At 36.6% G+C, this 8,749-nt stretch overlaps 1 pseudogene; it reads right to left on the reverse strand.

Moving 5' to 3' along the window:
* Positions 1-3,927: 3,927 nt before the first annotated feature.
* On the reverse strand, positions 3,928-4,039 carry LOC114610981 (annotated as a pseudogene).
* Positions 4,040-8,749: the final 4,710 nt, after the last annotated feature.

An 8,749-nucleotide genomic window follows, 5' to 3' on the forward strand; every position in this document is an offset into this window, starting at 1 on the left:
AAGCAGAAACCAGGAGTGTTTTGAGCATCATTCATCTCTATGCACAAACAGCCTTCTTTCAGCTCATGCTTCCAAAGAGTCAAAAAAAATCTGTGCTTCTTAATTCACAATTCCAGTTAGGATGCAAATCTAAATTTAATATGCTCTTGCTGGGTAGTTTACAACTAATTCTAATGTTGTAATGATGGTTAGGTTTTCAGTGATATAAACCAATTTTGCTGATTTCAGATCACTAACAAATAACCAGCCATCACTGGTAAGTGCCTAACATTCTAGCATCTAAAATTTGAGATCATGCATGGTATGTAATTGAATGTTTTCAGTTAACTGGATGATACAATGGCACAGACACAAATTGAGAAATCATTATAAACCAGGAAAAAATATTTTATTTCTGTGTGATTCTCCAAATCTAAATGAAACCAGGATATTTTAAGTAAAGGAATCCTAATGGCAACTGAGGCAAAGCTTGTTCAAACAGCTCGGTCTATAAAACATTAAGTCAGATTAGATGTGTTATTCAAACTTACGTGAGACCCTAAAAGCAAATATTAAGTAAAAGTGTTCTAGCTAATTGGGTCTAACCTAAGTTTAAACCACATTTTCGAGACAGACTTTGAAATGATGTCATTATAGAAAGTTGTTTAATCAAAGTATTTAAAAATATTTCATTCTATAAAATTACAGAAATGAATTTTTATAAAAATAATGGTACTTGTCTAGCCTAGAATTCATACAGATTTTTCTCTATATATTACTGATTAGAATAATTCAATGATATTTGGAATTGTGAATAATACATGGACTAAGCCATTTTTCGTGGGTTTATAGTATATCACATACTCCATAAGTATGTGTACTAGGAAGGCCATGCTATAAAATATCTCTTCAGCAAACAACACTGTTCTTGTTTTGATAGTTAAGAATTTCATACACTCATATAATGTACTTTAATCAAGTCTACACTTCATATTCCACTTCTGTCCCCCCATATCCACTTTTCCTTCTCAGCTTCGTGTGTTCTCTTTTCTAACCCACCGAATCAACTTAATGCTGCCTGTGTATCCATGGGTGAGGATTCATCTGCTGGACTGTGGGGCTGCATCCTTAACTGTCCTTCCTTGAGAAGCCATCAACTGTCAATAGCTTTTCAGCTAGAGGTGTGATTTTATGAGCTCCTCCCCATCTATACTGATAGTTAGATATGCCAGGCCTATTGTCCACATGAATTCATAAAAGCTGTGACCTCATGCATAAGCCTGAATAAGCACACAAAGTTCTTTTTTTCAGCACTAGGACAGTTTGGTGATAGACTGTGGCAGATAATGTGCTTGGATCTGGGATACTAAATTCTCTCTGCTATTTCTGAAAAGCCAGAATAAGAACCCATTCAGGGAAACCACAGTAGACAAGGAGAATGGATACCTAGACTTTTGTGCCTTTTGCAACCACAGAGACTAATGAGCCACCTGACATCCTGGGAGCATTTTTGTTAAATAAACGGGATTGGTAGTTGGCCTAAAGTTTATTCCAGCATGCTAATTCCATGGCTCCGTGCTTGTAAATGCAATCAGTAGTATGTGGAGCACACAGAACATGCCACAACTTTCTTTCCTCTCTCAATCCTTTCTGTGACTGTAACCACAGTCCACTTATTTTCATTCCATACTTCATCCCTAGTAGCAGTCCAGAGACTAACAAACATTGCCATCAACTCTATCTTAGGGAAAAGTAATCTAACAGTGAAAACTTATGAGCAAATTGGATTGGTGTGATTAAGTGTGAAACTCAATTAGTAATGTCCATCCAACACAAAGACGATGTGGTGAGGACAGTGAAGGACTGCTGATTTAAGTGAGGCCAGACACAAGCACAGAGCATCTCAATATCCAACACTGATGTTTTAATGATTTGGGACTTGTCAGGAAACAGAACAGAATGTTTGAGAGAGGCATGATGCAACCGTCAACTGAGAGTCTAATTCTTGCAGATCTTTCACCATTGAAAATCGATTATCCTAAGATGAACCATCCCTTCTAAATAAGTTTTAAGTGATAAATAACTTATCATTAACAGAGCTGCCACATTTAACATTCCTGATTGTGATGAACACTGTAATTATCACATTTTATATATTTCGAGAGACTGTCTACTGTGTGTCTGTGATCCCCATGCCTATTTTCTCACAAGTATTAAATATATTAACTTCCATAGCTTTAGATCATATAAGCCTCTTTAAGAATGTGTTGTCTACTTGTTGGTATTTTGCCAATTCACATACATTTTTATGTTAAGCTTGTTAAGTTTCACTAAAGTCACTGTTGAAATTCTACTAATTTTAAATCAACGTGAGGAATACATAAATCTTTATAATAACATGACTTTCTATCTGTGAATTGATATATCTTCCATTTACATGGATCTTCAAAATCTTTTCAGAAAAATGTAAATTTTTTACATAGGTAGATCTATTTTGTTAATTGATTATTGGAATAATTTGTCTAATAATTTGTCTTGTTGCTATTATAAATACTTCCTTACGCTTTTTATTTCTTTCATGTGGTTTACCGTGATAATGGGATTTGAAATATAATGTTAAGTAGCAATGCTAATGACAAGCAATCTTCTTGGTTTGAAATGCAATGTGAATATGAATACAGTAGAACAGTAGACATGAGGATTGCTGCTCATTCTGAACAGAAATCCTTCACTGAATTAAAAATTTTAATTTTTGCCTGTGGTGGTTTGAATATGCTTGGCCCAGGGAGTGGTATTATTTGGAAGTGTGGCTTTGTTAGAGTAGGTATGGCCTTTTGGAGGAAGTATGTCCCTAAGGGATGGGCTTTGAAACTCTGCCCAGTATGAAAGAGTCAGTCTTCTCCTAATGGCCCCCAGATGAAGATGAAGAACTTTCAGCTCCTTCTGCGTCATTCCTGCCCAGAAGCCTTGAGAATAATGGACTGAGTCTCTGAATCTGTAATCCAATCCCAATTAAATGCTGTCCTTATGATAGTTGCCTTGGTCATGGTGTCTGTTTACAGCAGTAAAACCCTAATTAAGACAACGCCCTCTGCCCCTTTATTCTAAGTGGTTTTTGAAAATTATTTTTTTTACTTATTCAGTCTGTATGTATATGTGTGCACATGCATGAGCAATCGCATACACACACACACACATGTATATAGCCTGCATGTATGTAGCACATGTAGAATTTAGAGGACAACTTGCTAGATTTGGTTCTGTCATTCTGCCATTGTGAATACTGAGACAAACTCAGATTTTCATACTTGGTAGCAAACCCCTTTACTCACAGGACCATCTCACCACCTTACAGACTCCTATATAAGAGTTTGTGATGATTAAGCCCTAACTTATGTAAAAGGTTTTGTTTACATTTATTGGAATAAAATAAAGATTTTCACCATCAATCTTATGTATGTGTATGTAGTGTGTACGGTAGGGAGGCATTCTGGTATTTCTGGGTTCACAAGTATGTGCACACAAGTGTGTGGAGGCCTGATGTTGACTTTAGGTGAATCAAGTAGTGGAACTTCTGTCATCAGTTCCTATCATATGTGTATATTTTACAGAGCTTTGTCTTCAAATATAAGTTTTCATTTGTACATAAAATAGCCCAAGAGAACAATCCATAAATGTGTAATATCATATTCATGTGTAATATCACAAGCTCAGTTGTGTAAGGAAATGCCAAGCAATTTTCTGGAGTGGCTATACCAATTTGTATCCCCATCAGGAATATATGGATGACCCATTTCTTTCTCTTACCCGCATGTGATGTTATTTTTCATTTAGCTGTTCAGCTAGGCATATGATAGAATATATGGTGGTCTTGAATTTCATTTTCATGATGGATAATGATACTGAATTTATTCTCATATGAAATTATCTTCATGTGCACATTTGCTGTATGTGTACCCTCATTGGCTTAACATATTGTCCTTGGATAGAGGAAGTATCAGGTAGTTAACTGATAAGAACGGTGCTACACAAGATTGTAGCCAGAAGGCTGAGAAATCATCCTACTTTGTATATTTAGACAAGGATTCCCACTTGAGTCCAGAGCTCACTGACTCAGCTGGATTAGTTACCTCTTTATTTTCTCCTTCTGAGAGAGTATGGGATTACAGTCAGGCTGATATGCATGCCCAATATTTATATGAGTGCAGGGATGCAATCCTCGGTCTTCATGTTTTCACAATAAGTGCTCTATCTACTGAGCCATCTTCCCAGCTCCATCTTTGATCTTTTAATGCAGTAGATTACAATTGTATTGTTATGAAGTGATAGACATACTGATCGATGGTGCAGAAATTCTTCAAAATGTATAAAATACAGTATTTATAACACGGATAACCAAGGAACATCAAGAGCTATGTCAGTAGTTCCCCCAATAAATAAGCCATTTATCATTTATATAGTAATGGCAAGGCATTTATTACTTTACAGAAACATGTAGAAATAAGAGTTCTAGGAAATCTTACTCCAAATGGTAGAAAACTCATGGCAACTAGAACACAGCTTCCAGGTATGTATGCATGCATGCGTGCATTCATGGTGTGTGTGTGTGTGTGTGTGTGTGTGTGTGTGTGTGTGTGTGTACATGTTCATGTTTCACTGGATCTGGCTTTACTAGTGTCACTCTATTTTGCATCTATGTTCACATCTGACATTGGACAGTGCGTTCTCTCCACTGTACAAACTGTTTCCATTTTTAACTGCTGCTTAACCAAGTACTTTCAAACACAGAGGCTTAAAGCAACAATCTACTTCATCATGCTTCCCCATTTTGTGAGTTGGACTTTTGATTAGCGTTTCCCTGGGAAAGTTTTCAGTTCTGTGTGGTATTAACTGAGATCAAGAAGTAGTATTCAGCTAGTGAATGGACTGGGCTTCATTCCAAGACAAATTCAATCAAATGTGTCTTGGCGGGAAGGCTGGAATGCTAGGCTCATTTGGGCCCCTCATCTCAATAAAGTCCCAGGGCTTTGCAACATGCACTACACAAAGGGAAGTCTTATTTTTCACATAGTAACTCCAGCATCTAAGAAACCAATGCATCCCCACCTTCCTTCTAAAAGCTGGTTTCAGTCATGGCACCACTCCCGTCCCACTTAATGGTTAAAAAAAAAAAAAAAAGTCTTGGCAGTGAAAATCATAGAGGAAAAGAAATTCGTCTCTTCTTAGAAATAATACCAAGCAATTCACATCTACATCTTATCTCATCTTATCTACCATAACACCTATTTATGTTTTTATTTTCAGAATCAAACTACCAGGATAACACAACTTTGAATTATTTTCTGTTCCCAAGAAAACATTTAGAATGGTTTTACTATCCTCCTTAAGTTCTTGGTAGAGGTTCCTTCTAAAACTCTCAGTATCTAGTGTTTTCTTTGAGAAGACAATGATTGTAAGACTATTCCAGCTTTCTATTTCTTTCTGAGTTCATTTTTGTAAGTCATTTTCCCAATGAATCATTCGCTATGTCTGTATTTCCAATATCTTGGCATAAAATTGTTGATTGCTATTCTCTTTTTACACACTCTAATAGTTACATCTTTTTTATTATTAAAATACATATTATTTATCAGTGAAGCTAAAATCCTTTAACTTTCTTAGGATTTCAGAAACTAACATAGTTAATCATTTCTATTGCACGTTTGAGCTTTTTTTTCTCTCTTTCTGTTTTGATCTTTTTTATTTCCTTCATCTTATGTTTATTTTTTTCTTTTTTTTTTTGTTTGTTTGTTTTATACCTTTCATTTGATCCATAACTTATCCCTGTAGTGTGTAGTTTTGGCTACCCTGCTTTAATCTCCAGGAGAACTGTGCTACCAGCCTTGCCCAGGTTCCTTCAGATCCTCAGATGAAAAGCACACAAACACACACACACACACACACACACACACACACAGAGATATGCTATAGCTCAATGGTATGGCCCTTCTAAACTTCTCTCGGCTATCGCACCCGTCTATCCACTCCCTGCTCAACACCCTAAATCTGTCCTCAACTTGAGTTGCTCAGTTACCTACTCCATGTTCAGCCCCTAAATTTTCCCTCAGCTTAATTATGTTTCTAATATTCCTTCTGCTACCCAAGGCCCAGTTGGAGACATGGCCAATGGCCACTCCACCCTAGATCTCACATGGATGGTGCCTCCTTCTCCCTTTGAAGTATGGCGAAAACCCTTTGGAGAAAACTGGAAGTCCCACCTATTCTGCCCAGCTCATTGGCCACTAACATCTTTATTGATCAATTAATAACCGATTGGGAAACAGTACCTTCAGTGTTCACATGTAGATTCCCAATTATAACATCAGAGCCACCCCCTACATATCCTCAGTCTTTTCTTTTTTCCTTTTGGACAGGATCTCACTGTATAGAACTGGGTAGAACTCCTGTCTCTGCCTCCTAAGTATTAGGATCAAAATCACATACCACTATCCCTTGCCTTGTATATATTCTGAACACACTTTTGGATGACATGTTGTAAGTCATTCTATTTTCTTGTTTGTTTGTTTGTTTGGTTGGTTGGTTGGTTGGTTTGGTTTTGGTTTTTTGAGACAGGGTTTCCCTGGCTGTCCTGGAACTCACTCTGTAGACCAGGCTGGCCTCAAACTCAGAAATCTGCCTGACTCTGCCTCCCAGGTGCTGGAATTAAAGGTGTGCACCACCACTGCCCGGTTATTTTCTTGAGAATAGATGCTGTTGATTTTAAAGTGCTTCATTATGTAAATTTTTTCTTCTTTGTTATGTGCTTTCATATTTATAGACAATAGTTTATATTATTTTTAGAGCAGTCGATATTGTTACCTGGGATTAATATCGGGAGGAATTAGATAGTGATCAAGTATTAGTTTTTTTATTCATAATTACCTATCTAACCAGAAATATTTATTGAAAAAATCTTTGTTTTCACTGATCTATATTTCTTTCTTTATGATAAACTAGACTCATATATAGAGTTATATGTATTATTTTTTTACATAGATCTACTAGTCCATCCTTGTGACAACATTACATTATGGTAATAATTATAACTTTATAGAGAGCTTAATAACAGGTAAGTGAATTTTCTTCTACTAAGAAAGTTGATTACTCTTGGCCCTTAGCTTCCTGCGTCACTGTATCAGTTTTCTAATGACTATGTCAATTTATGGAGGCAGGCTACTTCACTAAAATTATGCTCAATCTCTTAGATCAGATTAGGAGGATTGACATTTAGAAAAATTAACTCCTTCAATGTGTGAATATAGTATCTGCATGTCTTAAACCAGGAAAAGGGAAGCCTACTTCTTCTCTACCTTTTTTTTTTCTTTCTTTCCTTCACACCCAATTTCTAAAAATATCTACCTCTTTAAAGTTATCCCTTCGGTTTCCAACTAACTAATCATCAATAGGAAGAAACACAAAGCCGTTACAGGGGAGAAAATTTGATAAAAGACTTTGTGTAGCCTGAAAAAAAAAAGGAAATAAGCATGTCACAGAATGAGACTGCTTTATTAAGCTTTAACTAAAACCAGAGATTGCAATTACTGTTTACAGCCAGTGTAAACGTCTCCATCAAAATACTCACTTCTTAATCTCCCTCCAGCACCAGTGGTGTAAGCCCACCTGATGTTTTCCTTCCTAGAGACTAGCTGGTGCTGTGCACTCCAGGGAGGAGAGTAGAGAGACCTAGGGAGCCTCTGGCACTCTAAAACCAGGCCACTGCCATCGGCTTTATCACGCTCTGGCTTGTTCTTTTTCTCTTCTTGTCATCTGGTCATTTCCCTGAAGTCTGCTACCTGTCTCTGTCTTTTATTATTATTATTATTATTATTATTATTATTATTATTATTGTTATTATTATTTTCAATCACCCAGTGACTTCTGCTTTCTATATGATTTGTATTCTTCCTCTATTCTTCTGGATTTATTTAATGACCTTTAAAGATAGAGACCTGGTTTATTTTTTATTAATCCTACTCCTTTTCTAATAAATGTATTTGAAACTAAAGACTTCCTTTGATATGGCTTCATCTGTGTAGCTCAAGGTTTCATGATTAATCCTATTTTGAGGACTTTGACCTTTCAACTCTCTTTTCTGGCTTCTTGGGAGCATTGTCCCCAGTTACACTTCGGCAGCTTTGTTGTGGGGTAGCACATGTGACCCTGCTTTGCCTTACCATTCTTCTGTGTCATAGAGCACTTTGGATCTATGTTTTAGTGTCTTTAATCCAGCTTTCAGAATTCTAAATTTCACCTTAAGCACTTTTCTGTCTCATTTCACTTCTACTCTCTTCTCCGGTAACTGTAACCATACAGGCGTTAGGTGTGTCTCCTACCATGCCGTAGTTGTTCAGTCTATCTTCCATCTTTAAGTGGAATCTTTCTCTAAACTGTTTTCTGAATAATTAATCCCCTCGTCTACTGGGCCTACACTGAGGACAAACTCACCACTGAGTTTTCTATTCCAGATTATTATTCTGAACTCTCTGTTGAAATACCCTAAACACAGCATAGCTGCTTGAATGGATGCTTGTCTCACTCCTCATTTCCTGGATCACCTGTGGGCCTCTTCCATCATGTGCTCTTTTCTTTTGGATTCTGATATCATGTCATTTACTTCATATGCTTTTTAACCGAGTGCCAGATATTATGTACAAATATTTTCTAATTTAAGTTCAGCCTCCTGTTAATCTTCCTTGGGTGTAATTTCAATCGTTTTGGCAAATGCTTGGAT

This window comes from Grammomys surdaster, unplaced genomic scaffold, assembly GCF_004785775.1.
Source record: "Grammomys surdaster isolate TR1022 unplaced genomic scaffold, NIH_TR_1.0 126066, whole genome shotgun sequence".
Classification (NCBI taxonomy): Eukaryota; Metazoa; Chordata; class Mammalia; order Rodentia; family Muridae; genus Grammomys; species Grammomys surdaster.